General features: G+C 35.7%; 1 protein-coding gene and 1 long non-coding RNA gene across 5 annotated transcripts in view; one reads left to right on the forward strand and one right to left on the reverse strand.

Moving 5' to 3' along the window:
- Positions 1-16620, forward strand: part of LOC126940821 (uncharacterized) — a 616457-nt gene that overhangs the window by 503515 nt on the left and 96322 nt on the right. The window lies entirely within an intron of this gene.
- KLF12 (KLF transcription factor 12) overlaps positions 1-16620 on the reverse strand; it is a 621954-nt gene that overhangs the window by 338919 nt on the left and 266415 nt on the right. The window contains exon 1 of one of the 4 annotated variants that reach the window (XM_050766995.1): positions 2016-9856. The exons of the other annotated variants lie outside the window; for them this stretch is intronic. The gene's annotated coding sequence lies outside the window, so the exon portion shown is untranslated. Of the gene's footprint in view, positions 1-2015; positions 9857-16620 lie in introns of those variants that run through there. 4 annotated transcript variants of the gene reach the window in all.

Consider the following 16620-nt stretch of genomic DNA (forward strand, 5'->3'; position numbering starts at 1 on the left):
TTTTGTTTCTATATCTGCACATGCACTTGAGGGGGAAAAGGTCTCTCTAAAACATAGGAAATTAGGAGAAATTCCAATTAATCTAACAGATTTAATATACTTCAAATATTTGATACTCTACAGAAACCACCCACCTCTTCCCTGAAACTTTTCAAACTTTAACAACCCACTATTTTCCTATGTTAAGTTCTCAACATACATAAGGCAATGGAATCTCCCTTTATAACCATCTCAGAGAGAAAAAAAAATCTCTTCTAACTGAGCTGACAGGTACTTTGATCTCTTACAGACTCATTCAGGTAACAATGTATATATGACAGAGTTTAAAGCAAGCAAACTCCTTCGGAAATTCAAAGTGTCTTAGAAGCCATGAACAAATGCAAACAAACTGAAAATGCAAAGGGGCTGTATCTCTATTACTTGCCTTTCCTTACTTTGTTTGACAGCTATGTTTCAAACAAGCAAGGAAATAAATCCTTCAATTTGGCTGTGATACTTGGAAAGAAGCTTAAAGCAGTTTAATAACAGCAGTAAGATTACACCATAATTCTTTAAAAAAAAAACAAAACAAAACAAAGGTGGCAAAAGGAAGTGCCTTTATACAAATGTCATTGCTTCCCATCTACTTCTGTTTTCCAAGAGAAATCTCTGTTGCTAATCGACTCAGATGAAGTGTCTGAATATATCTGATGCTCACTACTGCTATAGCTTCAAGGTCATTTTAAGGTTCTTAGTTTTGCTGCAAGTGGGTTGTGAACATTAGTGAGTTACACATGATGGACATTTTGGTTTGTTCAGAGTTAAACAAAAAAAAAGATAAAATCAGTGAGTAGTCTAAACAGATGCAAGAGTTCTGGCACTCCATTGCATAGGCCTATCTAGGACATAATCATCATTTACTAACATGTACTGAGCAAGAAAGGTACCCAAGGGAATTGAGAACTGTCCAAGTTTACATACTGCCTTTTTATAAACAAATAGTCACTGTCATAAATATAATGTAGATTATATTGATCAATAAAGTAAATGAAACACATTTGCCTGACTGGATGACATTACCAAATGACTGCAGAGAGAGCTAAATGATGAGCCCACCTAGATATAAAGATATCTTAACTTCCTCCGACTTGACAACTGTCAGATAATCACTTCTCTCGAGTCCCCATAACAGGCTGAAAACATTATTTGGTAAAATGCAAACAATTAAATAATTTCAATTTGCTAAGATTTCCCTAGTAAAACAGTTGAGTTTTGGGTACCGTAACTCACAAACTTGACCTTATTAATCATCATAATTTATGCCAATTATGGGTACATTGTGAAATGTCAATTTCATATTTTTATTATAAAAATCGATTGCACATGGATTGCAAATTCATTCCATGAAAAAATTAACAAGATTTTGAAAGAAAAAAAAAATCTTTGTTTTGGAGGAAAACTAGGTTTAAAAACTTAGCAATACTTCTAGTATCAAAATACATGTGTAGAAAAACATAGAAGGATGGGAGAAGAAAACAATCAGTTATTTTAATTCCAAAAAAGTGAAATATCTGCAAATCAACCTTTTTTTAGTTTCAGCCTTCTCTAATAGAACTGTATATAATTCATTTATATAAAGCTCAACTTATATAGTGAAAAAACATCACTTTGTATTTTACATTTAAAATGGTTAATAAAATTTTAAGTTGTATTTCACAACCTAAAAAGAAAATTACGACAGTGATTTTTAAGGTTCTTCTATTACAAAATAAGGAAGGAATAGTTTTCATCTTTCTAAGTTACATATGCATGCACATATTTCCATGTTAGATATAGTTACGTGACAATATATAATGTTTTAAAAAGGGTTAAAACAGTACATTTCTGTTACATGTATTTTACTACAATTAAAAAAAAAAAAACAAATACCTGATTTGGACTCAAATATCAATATCATTCACCTTGATTTCTATCCAGGGTAATCTGAACAACATCAATTCCAACCTTCTGTAATTTGTGTTCTAGAATCTACTTACGTCAATCTTTAAATTTTTTGACCACTCTACCTCAGACCCACAGGAGACCAAAAGGTATGGAAAAGATTCCACAGCCCCATTTGTGCTTCAAGTCCATCAGCTAGTCCTACAGTTAATCAGGTGCCCTGATACAGCTTTTCAGGTCCTTTCCTGTGTGAATCACCACCTAGAAAAGTCAGGGGCCTGCCTTTGGTTTCTAACAGGAAACGGTGCCACTGAAGTGCAAATTCACACGGTGGGGAAGCTGCAGGGCTGGAGCAACAGTAGAGCAGAAAGAGCCAGCAAATTAGACAGTACTGCTCTTAAAAATAGAGTAGAATAAAGAAGCACAAAAGAACAATGGGAAAGAGATGCAGAATTAGTTTGACCTAAAATATGAATCAATTGCTTATCAATAAACCGTAAAAAACAGCCCATCTTACAGCTTGCCAGAGAATTTGTAAAGAAATACGACAGCAATGAGAACTCAAAATGTAAATCTACTTTTCTCATATCTCCATGTCTTCTTCTCTAATTGTCTTCTTTTCTCTGTAGTTCTCACACTTCCCCCTCACTCCCTTTTTTCATCAACTAATTCTATAGCTCAAGGAAATCCCCCCACTTTGCTATGTCCGTTTATTCAACATGCCTACATTTTGTCTTGGGGGTGGGGGAGAGGGGAGGTATGAGTGAGATATGTAATTGTTTCTAAAATACTAGGGTGTGTTCTATAAATGAGGTAAAAGCAAGCTAAGGAGGAAGACAGAGTATAGTCAGCTTTAATAGTAAAACTCAATAAGGCTTTACCAGTAAAAATGAAGCTAAAGATTCCGCTAAGGCTATTTTTAAATACCCTTAAAACCAAAAACAGTGGTTTCTAATTCTACATGTAGTGACTTAGGCTTCAGATAGTTAAGAGTTTAATGTAGATGGCACATTAAGAAATCAGCAATTGAATCTACAAGCTGGAAATACATTTTAAAGTTTTTTGGCCTGTTTTTTCTTTTTTACTTCAAAAACTTTAAAATTTTCTCATAATACTTTCAATTGTGACCATACACATTCTTCACATAAAAGGTCAACAAGATGTATTAAAGAGTCTTTTTAATTTAGTTTCAACAACGTGTGCTTTATTATAACTCCTACCAATTCCAAATTATTTCAACACGATTACCCACTTTAATCCAAAACAATATGTCAACAATTATTTCTGTCCCTTGTAAAGAAAGAAGAAAAAAAATGAGATTATCACTTAACATTGACTGAATTGGCCAATTTAATAGCCATTATATCCATTGCTAGAAAGTGGCAGGAAGGACCTTATTCATATGTTGCCTCTGGCAATACCAACTATCAGAACTCCTTTGAAAGGCACTTTAGTTTCAAGAGTCAAAAGCACATTGACAATCTTTGACTCAGTGATAAAATTCCTAGATTAATCCTACAACAACAAAAAAAGGAAAAATTATAAGTATAAAAAGTACATGGAAACACCATTTGTAATCTAAAAACTGGAAATAATTTATCACAAGGAAACAGTTGATTTAATGATGGTTGAAAACTGTAATGGACTAGCATGCTGCTATTATAAACTACGTTTACAAAAAATGGAAAAAAGAGTTTATTTAGCAATATTAAGTTAAAATGACCTGCATATGCAGAAGAATTAGTAAAGTATACAAAAACTTCTATCAAGTAAATGTGCTGGTTTCACTAGAAATATTTCTTATCTTAATTTGTATTACTGTCATAATTTCATAACATTTTCCTAAGTACTTATAGCTACAATATATATACATGTAATTCCCAATATTTTTTAACATTAATATAGATTCCAAATGGCAATACTTATTGAAAGACTATAAGGATTAGTAAGGTGGTATCTAGAAGTTCTCTTACTGTGATAAATACAAGAAACATGGTTGTTATGTGGAAAATGCTTCAAGTTTTAAAATGTTTACGTTAATAAGATTTTACGATGCATCTGGGTGCTGCAGAGAGTTACAATGTGTAAGAGAAGGAAGACAAGGGAATCACATCATTTTATAAGTTTAAATTAATATAAGAAAAAGAGAAAGAATTTTCCATTTTTTTTAAGGGGCATATATTATATGACCAATTGAAAAGCTCTAGAGAAATAGCAGTAAAAACATATGATATTAAAAAAGGTTTGCAATTATCACTATTAATACTTAATATTTACCATTGAGTACTAACTTCCAGATGCCCTGCCAGATGTTTTACATAGTTCTCTTTTACATAATTCTCAGTACCACATTATGAAGTAGGTAATTTTGATAACTATTTTATAAATGAGGAAAGTAAATCTCAAGTCAAAAACATAACTTGCCCAAAAGATTACATGCAGGATATCTAACCAACAATAAGCAGTGGGACTAAGACCAACCAAGTCCTGATCCTCTATTGCCTACCATTCCCAAATACCAGTCTTCAAAAAGAAAGGGAAAAAACTTTTATCAACCATATAAAACCAGCAGTTTTATTTCTATTTCTTCGTATAAATGTTCTAGATTTGCTTTTCCTCAGTTGTTTTTTTATCTGTTGTTGAAATAGAGGATTTGTTAAATTATATGTCAAGAAAATTTCACCATGATTGGCCAACTACTTAATTTTCAACGTTTTCCATTAAATATTTCCAACTAAATAAAAATTTTATCTTTAAGATCATAAAATTGATACAGGCATGTTATCTGGTCACATTTCTATTTAAGTCAGACTTAACTACACCACAATAATTTGGTAGAATATACTGGATCACATAAATCTTTACTGTTCTCTATAGTGTCCAAGTCACTAGTGATTTCTAAGGTAAGTATAGAGGGACCCTATTAGGTTTAGGCATTCAGGGTACCTAGTATCACTCTTACAGTTTGTTCTCAGGCATTTCTCAACAAGTCTTATTCTATACATCAGGACAAGTCTGGGCCCTAGAAAGGACCTTGCTTTCTAGCATAAATAACACCTAAGGACCTCCTAGGCAATTAGCTCCCTTCCTAAATCAAATGTTTGTTTCCCTGTGAGTTAAGTTTCATAACTTAATCTCCGAAGAACACTGTTTATCAAATCTTACCTCTGGGCTATAGTTAAGCGCATATCCAGAGTGAGGCACAAGGCAGCTGAAGTGAAGAAGTATGGAAACGAAGGAGAGTTGTGGCCACAGGCAGAGCCTGATTCACTCCACAGATGCCTCTAAATTATTTAAAGTTCTGTATTTTCTTATGAGTATATGTGAATTACCTCCATAAAACTCCACAGTAGATCATTTTATAGCACATTAAAAAATGTTTTAAGTGACTATTTGTTTTGAATTATCTGAGAACACTGATAGCCAAACATAAAAGTCAAAATGTCCTTAGGGATTTGAACCTCCAGGCTAAAATAAAAGTCATGGACGGGAATGGAGTGGGAGTATATTTTGTCTTAGCCAGTATGGTAGCCAGGGCTCACTACAAGAAAACAAATGAGAAGATTACCAGAAATACAGCCCATTGACAATAGAGAAACTACCTCTTTGGGATAAAGCAAAGGAACAGTCAGGAAAGAAGCTGTTAGAGAAGAGCAGAGCGGGAGTAGACAGACTCTGCCCAATGTTACACATTATTGCCTCTCTTTCTCTATCCCTGATTCAGACTCTGTGTCTATTCCTGCCAATGTATGGTCATTAGATGTCAACTTCTTTCATTAGAAAATAGGCTATTTCACCCTACCTTAAGATGGGTCTTAATTAAATTTTTAAATAGCTACATGAAGATGTCTGAACACCTCTACTGTTTCAGAACAAAACCTTCCTGTCCTTTCCTCCCACGCTCTCTCATTTTGGCCCCCATCCAAAAGAAAATAATTATATGGCACAGATAATATTTAAGCCAATTAGTATCACTTCTTAGAAGCCTATAGCAAACAATAAAGGATGCATTTATATGTTAATGCAAGCCACAAAAGTAGCATTCTGCCATGTTCCTGTTTCATTTCAGGGTGACATTTAAGATAGCATCATGATAAGTACTTCACAAGATTTATCTCATTACAATCACAAATTTTGACTTTTGATGTACCGCCTTGCCATGAAGAAATTATAACTTAAAAGATAAAGATCTTGACTAATATCAGAGGTAGAAGCAAGTGGTTAAACTAAGACTCAAGCTATAATCTCTCTAATCCTAAACTGATTTTTGAATGGCTGCACTATACTGAAGATTATTAAAGTCTACTTCCTACTCTTTATAATACCTACAAGGCACTATATATTTTTAAAATACAAATATGCACAAGGCACTGTGCTATATCTCAAACTACAAAGACTATATAAACAATCCAAGATTCAATGGATTCGCAGACTCAGCCATTTGCCATTTCTTCTAGGAAACCTTCCTTGGACCGCCAAGACCTATCTTTTTGCTCTTTGGAAATTTGGAAATTCTCCGTAATGTCCTCCTTGACTAAGTCTCCTCTAGCAACACTATTGATTGGATATGTGATTTAAAATTCATTCCTGCAATTTCTTGTGTTTGGATGGCTTTGTAAATTAGATTTCCACTCAACAAACAAACTGTGTCTTCTGCTTTGTTCTGAATTACCAGTTCTACCAACAATATGCTGCATGTTGAGTCAAGTAGATAATACCAGTTTGACAAGGGGGCAATCTCAGGTACACAGAACTAGATAAATCTTAACTCTAGGTTTATGAGAAATTATCATCATGTCTCTTTTATTTTATTTAGAGGAGGTGTATGTTACCGGTAATAACTTAGCTCTTAGGTAGGGTACTACTTCAGATTTTAAAAAGATGTGATTTAAATCCTTACTATTAAAGAGATGTAATCTTTTACCAAACCAGAATTTTTTTTTGTATGTACCCTTAACATACCGCCTTCTTCCATCTATAAGGAGTACATCATAAAACAACTCAAATAACTAAAATAGTTAATATCATGATAGATATTCCATGTTGCATAGATTAAAAGATAAAGTTACTTGAAAGATTAAATTAACTCATGATTTAGTGTTCCACAGGATTCTTTTCCAACAAGTACATATCGGGAAAAAAAGTACTTTTCCAACAAGTACAAATCTGAAAAAAAAAAAAAAAACCATGCTTCTCAATTTTCATTCATTTGAAATATGTATTTCAAAGATGAAATAGGCTACTCTAAATGTTGGACTAAGCAACTAATCAGGTCTTCATCTTCCTCTATTAATTATTTTAGGTAAACAGGAATAATCTCCTTTGGGAATTATTATAGGAGAAATTCCTTCACTGAGATATGAAGCTAGACTACACGATGTCCAAAGCCCCATCCAAGGCAGAGTTTCTTAATTAAGAACTTTGTTCACAAGCATGCAGAGGCCTGCTCACACTAATCAAATCATTTTCACATAAAAATCCATGGAATGCTGTTGGTGCACTATAAAAATACAGTTTGAAAAGTGAGAATAAAACCTATGATATGTAGTAGGAGCTTAGGATCAAGTCTGTTAGGCACAGACTTGATCATAGGACTCTCCTTAACATTTCTAATAGAAACTGAAGAACCTGTAGTAAACCAATATAATAACTAAGCCTTGTAGAAGGCCTTCAAATACTTTCTTATTTGTATCTAGATAAGTGCATCTACATATATTTATGCACCTACATAAATGCTTCACAGTGGAAGCTCTCCATAATCTGGTCTCACCTTACTTTAATTCCTGTATCTTCAGGAAAACCAGCCAAAACCTTACTGAACTGCACATTTCCAAGCTGCTCATTCTTGTGTCTGCTACTTGCTCAGGCTATTTTGCCTGCAGAACATGTTCTACTTTCATGCACTACCCACCCAGCGTTCAGTGTCAACTCAACGCTTGCTTTCTCCATATATCTTCTCTATGACACATGAGTATTATTCATCCTTACCCATCTTATATACAACCCCATTCTCATGACCCAGGCCTATCTCTATATTTTCATCTGAACTTTGTAATTTATCACCTGATCATGTAACTCTCTTAAATACAGATTACCTCTTCCTGAAGTTTTGTATCCACAACTACATCATAATTCTGCATCTTATACTTCTTCTTTGCTACTGGCAATGCTTGGTATTCAGTAAATACTTGATGGCTGATCAATAAAAAGAAAATTACCTTTACACTAATATTTTAATTTTCCAAAAAGTATTTAAAATTTTAAACAGAAATATGTGTTTAATGTTCAATCACTTTTATTCTTTATAACTCCATTTCTTTGTATCTACCCTAACAGCTACCTCCACAAACATCACTTACAAATTTCCTAATAATGCCCCATGGGTGTTATTAAAAAATGCCAATTAAATATGCTAACTATTCATTTTTCTCCATCTTTTCCTCTTGAAATAAAACATGACATGTACTGTATAAAATTAAAACTAGTGCTGCCTGCCCTTCCTATATAACAAAAACATTAAAAAATAAAAACACCTTTGCTTTTATTTCCTCTTAAGAAAAGCACAGGCTAAAACTCTCAGACTCTGCAAAAAGTATAAATAAGAAAGTTAAAATCCCTTGAAGTTCTACAGCCAACAGTATATATTGTTACTCTATTTGGTGTATGCCCTTTTATTATACATGTACATACACAAATGTAAAAATTCTGAAGCTGATCCTTAAAACCTAGCTCCCCACTTCCAACTGGTGTGACCTGGAGTTATTTAGCCCCCCGTTATTCCTGTTAACTAATCTATAAGATAGGGCTAATCATGTTATAATTAAACAATTATAATTGTTTAATTAAATGAGATATGTTTATATCTCAGAAGAATGTTATAATTAAATGAGATAATCAACATAAAGCATTTAGTCAAGTATCTAACACACAAGTGTTCAACATGTTACTATATATCCTTAACATAAATGTTATTTTGTAATCTACTTCCTAGATTACTTAACAATATTTCATGGACAAACGTCCATAGCAAAGAATTCAAAAAGACTTTGTTTTGAATGGCAGCTTAGTGTTCCTTCTATCGATGTGCCACATTTATGTAACTATCTCCCTATTACACATTTTGATTGCTTCGCAACTTTTAATTATAATAATCTGATGAGCATAATTGTAGCTAAATCTTTACACATACTCATAATTACATTTTTGGAATACATTCCTAGAAGTAAAATTTCTGGGTCATAGGGTAATCACATTATAAATGTTTATGCATGCAGAAAGTATACATTCACACGTTTCATCAGTGCACATATATGTATAGTTATTACAGTTTCTTCCATATAGCCATCATTTAAATCTTGCTCAACCTGAAAGCCAAAAAAAAAAAAAAAAAAAAGAAAAGGCACTGTTTTAATTTATATTTCTTGGACAACCACTGACATTAAACTTCAACTCATTTGTTTACTGGTCATTTACGCATTCTTTACTTTTTTTTTTTTTTTTTTTTTTGAGACAGAGTCTCGCTCTATCACCCAGGCTTTAGTGCAATGGTGGGATCTCAGCTCACTGCAACCTCTGCCTCCTGGGTTCAAGTAATTCTCCTGCCTCAGCCTCCCAAGTAGCTGGGATTACAGGCACCCATCACCATGCCCGGCTAATTTTTTGTATTTTTTTTTTAGTAGAGACAGGGTTTTGCCATGTTGGCCAGGCTGGTCTCAAACTCCTGACCTCAGGTCATCCGCCCGCCTTGGCCTCCCAAAGTCCTGGGATTACAGGTGTGAGCCACCACGCCTGGCCCATTTATGCATTCTCTTGTGAAATCCCAGTTCAAATATTTTCCCATCTATATATTGGGCAGTTGCTGCCTTAATTTATGAAGTTTCTTCATGAAAAATATTTTCACTGTCATATATATTTTAAATGGTTTCTACCACTTTATTTATTTTTTTTTTTTTTTTTTTTGAGACAGAGTCTCGCTCTGCCACCCAGGCTGGAGTGCAGTGGTGTGATCTTGGCTCACTGCAAGCTCCGCCTCACGGGTTCACGCCATTCTCCTGCCTCAGCCTCCCGAGTAGCTGGGACTACAGGCGCCCGCCACCTCGCCCGGCTAGTTTTTTTTTTTTGTATTTTTTAGTAAAGACGGGGTTTCACCGTGTCAGCCAGGATGGTCTCGATCTCCTGACCTCGTGATCCGCCCATCTCGGCCTCCCAAAGTGCTGGGATTACAGGCTTGAGCCACCGCGCCCAGCCTCTACCACTTTATAGTTTGCCATTTAAACTGACAAAACTTTTATTACAAAAGTGTTAGAAGTAGTCAAATTCCAACTTACAATTTCTGGATTAGGAGTCACTCTTTAGAAAGTTCTTCTCTATTCCAGATTTACAAAAATATTCACTTAAATGTTATTTTAGTACCTTTTGTCTATTACTCTGATTCGGGTTTTATGAAGCAAAGCATTAGGGAGATACATCTGAAATCTTAGAGCATTATTTCTGAAAATATCTCAGGTTGGACAAAGCCTAATGCCTAGGCAAACTGCTGTATTAAGATGCTATAGAAGAGGATTTGTCTAAGCTTCCAAGGTAGAATACTATAAAAAGGCCCATCATATACACTGGCTTAATAACTGTCACTATTTTTAGCAATTAATTTTTATCCCAATCCATATACCTCTGTTCTCTTTCCAGGCCTTTTTATCCCATAGCTTACCTCACATCTGTAGTCAAATATTACTTTCTCTAGGGAACACAGCCTCACCAGTTTCCTGTTATATGCTAGTCTAGAATTTTTCCCTTTATTCAACAGCAACTCTCGGGTGGAAGTGATACATATATACAGTCATCCCTCAGTAGTTGCAGGTGTTGGTTCTAGGACTCCCACCACGAACCAAAATCCAAAGATGCTTGAGTCCATTATGTAAAACAGTAGTATGTAGTATTTGCATATAACCTATGCATATCCTCCCATATACTTTATCTCTAGATTACATATAATACCTAATACAATGCAAATGCTATATACATAGTTGTTTTGCTGTATTTTTAAATTTATGTTGTCTTTCTTTTAATATTTTCAATTTTGGTTGGTGGAATTTGTAGATGAGAAACCCTTGGAAACAGAGGGTTGACTGTATTTGTATTAATGTGGTTATCTGCACCACTGCAGGAATGATGATTATTTTTGATCCCCATTGCAGGAGCTGGCATCTAAACAGGTGCTCAATAAATACGTCTCAAAAGAAAGGAGGAAGAAAAGCTCATGGTACATTTTTTTGTTTTGTTCTCATTTGTTTGTTTTTAAATGTGATGTATGAATGAAGCCGAACAAAAAGCTGGTACTACCCAGTTCTTTAGAACTAATCTTTCCCTCACAAAATTTTAGAAAAGCTGAAGAGAATCATAATCATTCTAAAAATTCATTTCTGATGGGTTGAAAGGGGAATGAATTTTTCATCCTAAAATGATCTGCTGTCATTTCACATCTTTAAAAGTGGGTAAGTATCAGCATCTTTTCAGACGCTCTTCAGTTTTAAATTGGACACACATTTTTAAAACTTTGATTTCTAAGACTCGTAATCTGAGAGTAATAATTCAAATCTGTACAGGATTTTGCAATTTAGAAAGCTTTTTTACTTTTTTATAAACATTTTATTTACTATTCATAACTTTAATGCGACATGGGAGTTTAGAGTCAGGGAAGAACCTCACCTTAAATTAACAGGTCTATTGGTAGAAGGACTTGAACCCAGGATGTCTGACTGGTCCAGTGCACTCATTAACCAGCCAGCTACAGTCACATCCCTAGCTCCTGCCTCAGAATGCTCCTATACGCTCCTATCTGCAAGGCCCAGCATTCATCAGCTCCTTGTGAACCATCTGACACTACCCACTCTCTAAGTCTTCACAGATTTTCCTCAGACCACTTCCATACTTTTAACAATGTATCCTCTCCATACTTAAATATTCCATGGCCTATTTTGCATTTCAGGTAAATCTCCTTTTCTCCCACTTGTAGATAAATCCTCTGAAGAGACTCTTAGTTCTTCAAAGAAAGACTTTTCTAACTTCCCACGGTACCTAATATAAGGGTTAAAAATTGATTGCTAATAAACTGGAACAGGGAGGCTATGTACCAAAAAATGAAAAACAAGCTATTTTTAAAGGCCTTGCCTGACACTCACCCAGACTCATTGTCCCCACGCCCACCCACAGGCTCCCAGATCCCCGCACAGTGCACACACAAATACATGAACGCCACCAGCAGGAACACAGCGTTCCCAAGAAGGTTTTTCAACCTGAGGATGTGGTAAGATTTTTCTATCCAGATGACAGGGGAGTGTGGCCTGGAGGCTTTTCTTTGCAAAACAGGATTTTCTTGCTGGCTTCTGCCCTAACATTCACTTTGCATGTCCCTGTGGTGGGACAGGAGGCAGGGTAGAAAAGAAGTCAGCAGAAGAGGGTGATGAAATTCCCAAGGAACTTCCATTAACCTGATCTTCCAGCACAATGAAATGTGAAAGAATAAGACAGGGAAGAGGATGTAGAAAAAGTGCCTTCTGTTTTATGCCAACAAGACAGCTCTCATTTTGACAAATTTATAAACCAAGTGTAAACTTGACCATGTTGTCTGTTTTTATCTTGGTGACATGAGCGTAAAAGATTTTCTTTCGGGCTGGGACCAGTGGCTCACGCCCGTAATCCCAGCACTTTGGAAAGCTGAGGCAAGTGGATCACGAGGTCAGGAGTTCCAGACCAGCCTGGCTAAGATGGTGAAACCCCATCTCTACTAAAAATAAAAAATTAGCCAGGCATGGTGGTGGGCATCTGTAATCCCAGCTACTTAGGAGGCTGAGGCAGAGAATTGCTTGAACCCGGGAGGCGGAGTTTGCAGTGAGCTGAGATCACGCCACTGCACTCCAGCCTGGGCGACAGAGCGAGACTCTGTTTCAAAAAAAAAAAAAAATTATTTCTTGAAAATGTGAACTATTTCCTGAAAGAAAAACATCCATAAGCACCTGCTTTTTCCCTTCTATATCAGAAGTTTCCACCTTGCTTACACAAACATGGATCACTGTATCTGCAACCCAGCCTGCAGTATGTTGGAAGGGATGGATTCCCTTACAACACACACTCACGCATTTAGAGCCCCCACGCCTACCACATGTATCCATCTTTACAACCTCAATTATGCAGAAGACATCCACAGCCATCAATTAAACCCTGCTGAACACTCCAATTCACTGCCTATAAGCCTGCAATTTTTTTTTGCTCACAGAAACATTTTCTAAGATGCACTTGTCAATATTTAGCTCATTAATACTGTGGATCCCAATTTTTAGCATTCTGCTTAAGTTTTGCAACTTGATACATTTTCTGGATAATGAACACAACATGTGGTCTCTAAGTTCTGATTAATAGGAGTGGACTCCCATTATGATAATGTTGACAATTCATTACTCTAGGAAAGCCAACTTTAAGATAATTTTTTTAAACAGGAAACGTGTAAACTGATCATGGATGAGGGATGATCTCTGGACTGGGGAATGGATACAGATACAATCACTGCTGCTGTCTCTTAATGAACAGAAACATCTTATAGGTCTTTGTGCTATAGTTAATGCAGAAGCTAATGTAAAGCACAAGGTCAGGATGATTAAAATCCTGTTATGAGGTGTCAGGGTTAGCTACAAAACAGTAGCACAACGAAGCCTTGTGGGCATGGAACCCCACATACACAAAATCTGTTATCTTGATTCTGGTGGTGGCCATGCAAATCAATACATGTGATAAAACTGCATAGAACTGATACAAAGTGCACACAAATGAGTGCATGTAAAGTCAGTGATTTTGAAGAAGATCTGTGGATTATACCAATGTCAATTTCTTAGTTTTGGCACTGTATTATGTCATGTAAGATGCTACCAGTGGGGAAAACTGGTAGGGAGGAGATAAGGAATCTCCTGTATCTGAGGGATGGGAGGCGGAATTCCTGTGAACTTATAACTATCCAAAATAATTTTTTCAAAAAGGCTGTCAGTTGCAAACACTGTTTGCTAGACATACATACATTCAGTCAATCATGTATTCATTCAATCAACATTTATCAACCACATACTGCTACCTGGCATTGCTCTACATGCTGGGGCTACAGACACAACATGACATGATCTTTGATCTTGAAGAACTCACAGCCTGGTCATCCAAGACAAAAACCAGTGCAGGAGGGAAGAGAAGGTACAATCGTACTCCACATGGAGAAAAGACAGACATAAACACCTGAAGCTGATCCATATATATTATAGTCCGGCTTCACATTAAAGCAAATGTATTTGTCAATCACCATTCCATTCATAAATGATTATAAATGACTAGTATAAAATGGTCATACTAACCTAAAGTTCCCATCATTAAAATATCAACCCTGTGGAGAAATTTTTGCTGAAGTCATTTCTAACTTCAGGGCAAAGAAATGTTCAGTTAAAGTAAGTTGACTGCTTTTGTAAGAAAGGGGGTTGGGTTTGACTTCAAAAGCTCAGTATTTCTTCTAAATTCCTTTTTTAGATACATCTTTGGAAATGTTATTAAAATTGTTCAAGCTAAATTTACAGCTTAGTTTAAAACATGTAAAACTAAGGGACGATAACATCCCAGGAAAGAAAAAAAAAATGCTTTACGCTATTAGAATTTGAATATCTATAACTAGCAAAAAAACGTTAACCTGGTAGGGTAGCCATTACTATTTTTTTAATACAGCTATGGATTCACTTTGCACAATATGCGTGTTGCTAGAAAGGTTTTGTAAAAGCAGACAATTTCATATTTAATTCATTTTAAATTAACATGGTATTTTATTTAAGCATTTTTTTCCTCTGCTTCTGATTAATTTCAATTAACAGTATCCTGGTATTTTAATTTATTAGTCTCTCTGCCAAACTGGTCTAATCAGATCTTTGGGTTCCCTATCCTAACATTATATCTGAAAAATGCTACATTAAAACAATGTAATTCTCAGCTGGGCACAGTGGCTCTTACATGTAAGCTTAGTACTTTGAGATGCTGAGACAGGAGGAGTGCTTAAGTTCAATTTGAGACCAGCCTGAGCAACACAGTAAGACTCCATCTCTACCAAAAGAAAAAATAGCCAGGCACAGCGGCACATGCCTGTAGTCCCAGCTATTTGGGAAGCTGAGGTGGAGGGACTGCTTGAGCCAGGGAGACTGAGAAGCCAGTGAGCTGTGATCACACCACTGTACTCCAGCCTAGGCAACACAGCGAGACCCCATCTCAAAAGAAATAAAAAATAAAAAATAAAAGTTTAAAAATGAAAAAGAAAAACATAACTCTCTAAGAAATTATAAAATAATTTTTATTTAATGATATCATTGTGCTTTGGCCTTAAAGATTTATTACAAAATGGATTGTGCTTCTGGAAATGGAGGGGGGGATGAAATATCGATGTTAGATTTCAAAAATGTAACACAATTAGTATAAAGATGGAAATTCTTCATACATCTTTAGCCTCAGCTTGGATGAGTGCTGGGTTCAAGATGACAGACGCAAAGATGGTAATGCTGACACACTAAACTGTTGTCTGACACATAACACTGTCCTGTCATGCCTCAATTTTCACACATGAGCTATTGCTCAAAATTCAGTATAAAATAGTGACTTACGGCTGTCAGTGTAAAAAGTATGGCTTGCTTGAACACCAATTCATGGATGTCAAAGACCACGTGTGGTGTTAAGACGACAATCTAAATGAAAGCATTCAACTGTGGGTTTAATGTATTAAAATATATAAATGGTAAATCACATATATAGGATCCTCTCTTCAAATTTTCCCTAATAAATGTCCATTGCATTATCTCTCAAAACTTATCTGTTAGTTCAAAATCTGTATATCACAGGGTTATTAATAAACAGGACAGATGTGATAGCCACAGACTACGGGAAGAATGCATTATCGATTCATTTATTTTTTTTTTTAGCCTAATGTGTATCACGCATAATGCCAGGTGCTAGGGATTCAACAATCATAGACAGGATTCATGCCATCAAGGAGGACATCTATGAGGAAGAGAAAAAGTGTCTTCATACTGCTTGTCTATGGAATAAGGTACTGTGCTATGCAGACCAGGCACCACTCCTGAAGCCTGACACCCCTAGTGGATGCACTGGCCATCTGCAGCCCTGGCCTGGGACGCTGGAATTCCAGAAGACCTGGGAAGCCTCCATTGTATCAAGAACAGTTTCAGGAACGAAAAAGACTTCCAGTATAAGAAACTCAGTGCCAACGTCAGAATGCCTACAAATTCTCACCTTTTCCATTTTCAAACAACTTGAGACTGACTAAAAGGTTCTTGGAAAAACTCACTTAGGCACAATGAATGTATTACACAGCAAAGCTGTTAACAGGCATTTTCTCCATGATTCCTTTAGGGAGTCATCCCCTCTCCTTAAATACACACCCTACATATAATATAGTCATACAAAACAGTATTCCCCAAGCTGAGGAAGTCAAAAATGTTCATAACAACTCTCACAATAATCCTTGCCTCTGCAAAGCAGGTCAGAATGAAAACCAGCTTTTCTGATTTCCATCTGCCCTCTCCAAAGCGCAACTTAAAAGCCTGACATCATCCCTGACCCCTCCTTCACCCAGACCTTTCCCATTCTATTAGTTGTCAAGTCCTACGAGTTCTA

Source organism: Macaca thibetana, chromosome 17, assembly GCF_024542745.1.
Source record: "Macaca thibetana thibetana isolate TM-01 chromosome 17, ASM2454274v1, whole genome shotgun sequence".
NCBI lineage: Eukaryota > Metazoa > Chordata > Mammalia > Primates > Cercopithecidae > Macaca > Macaca thibetana.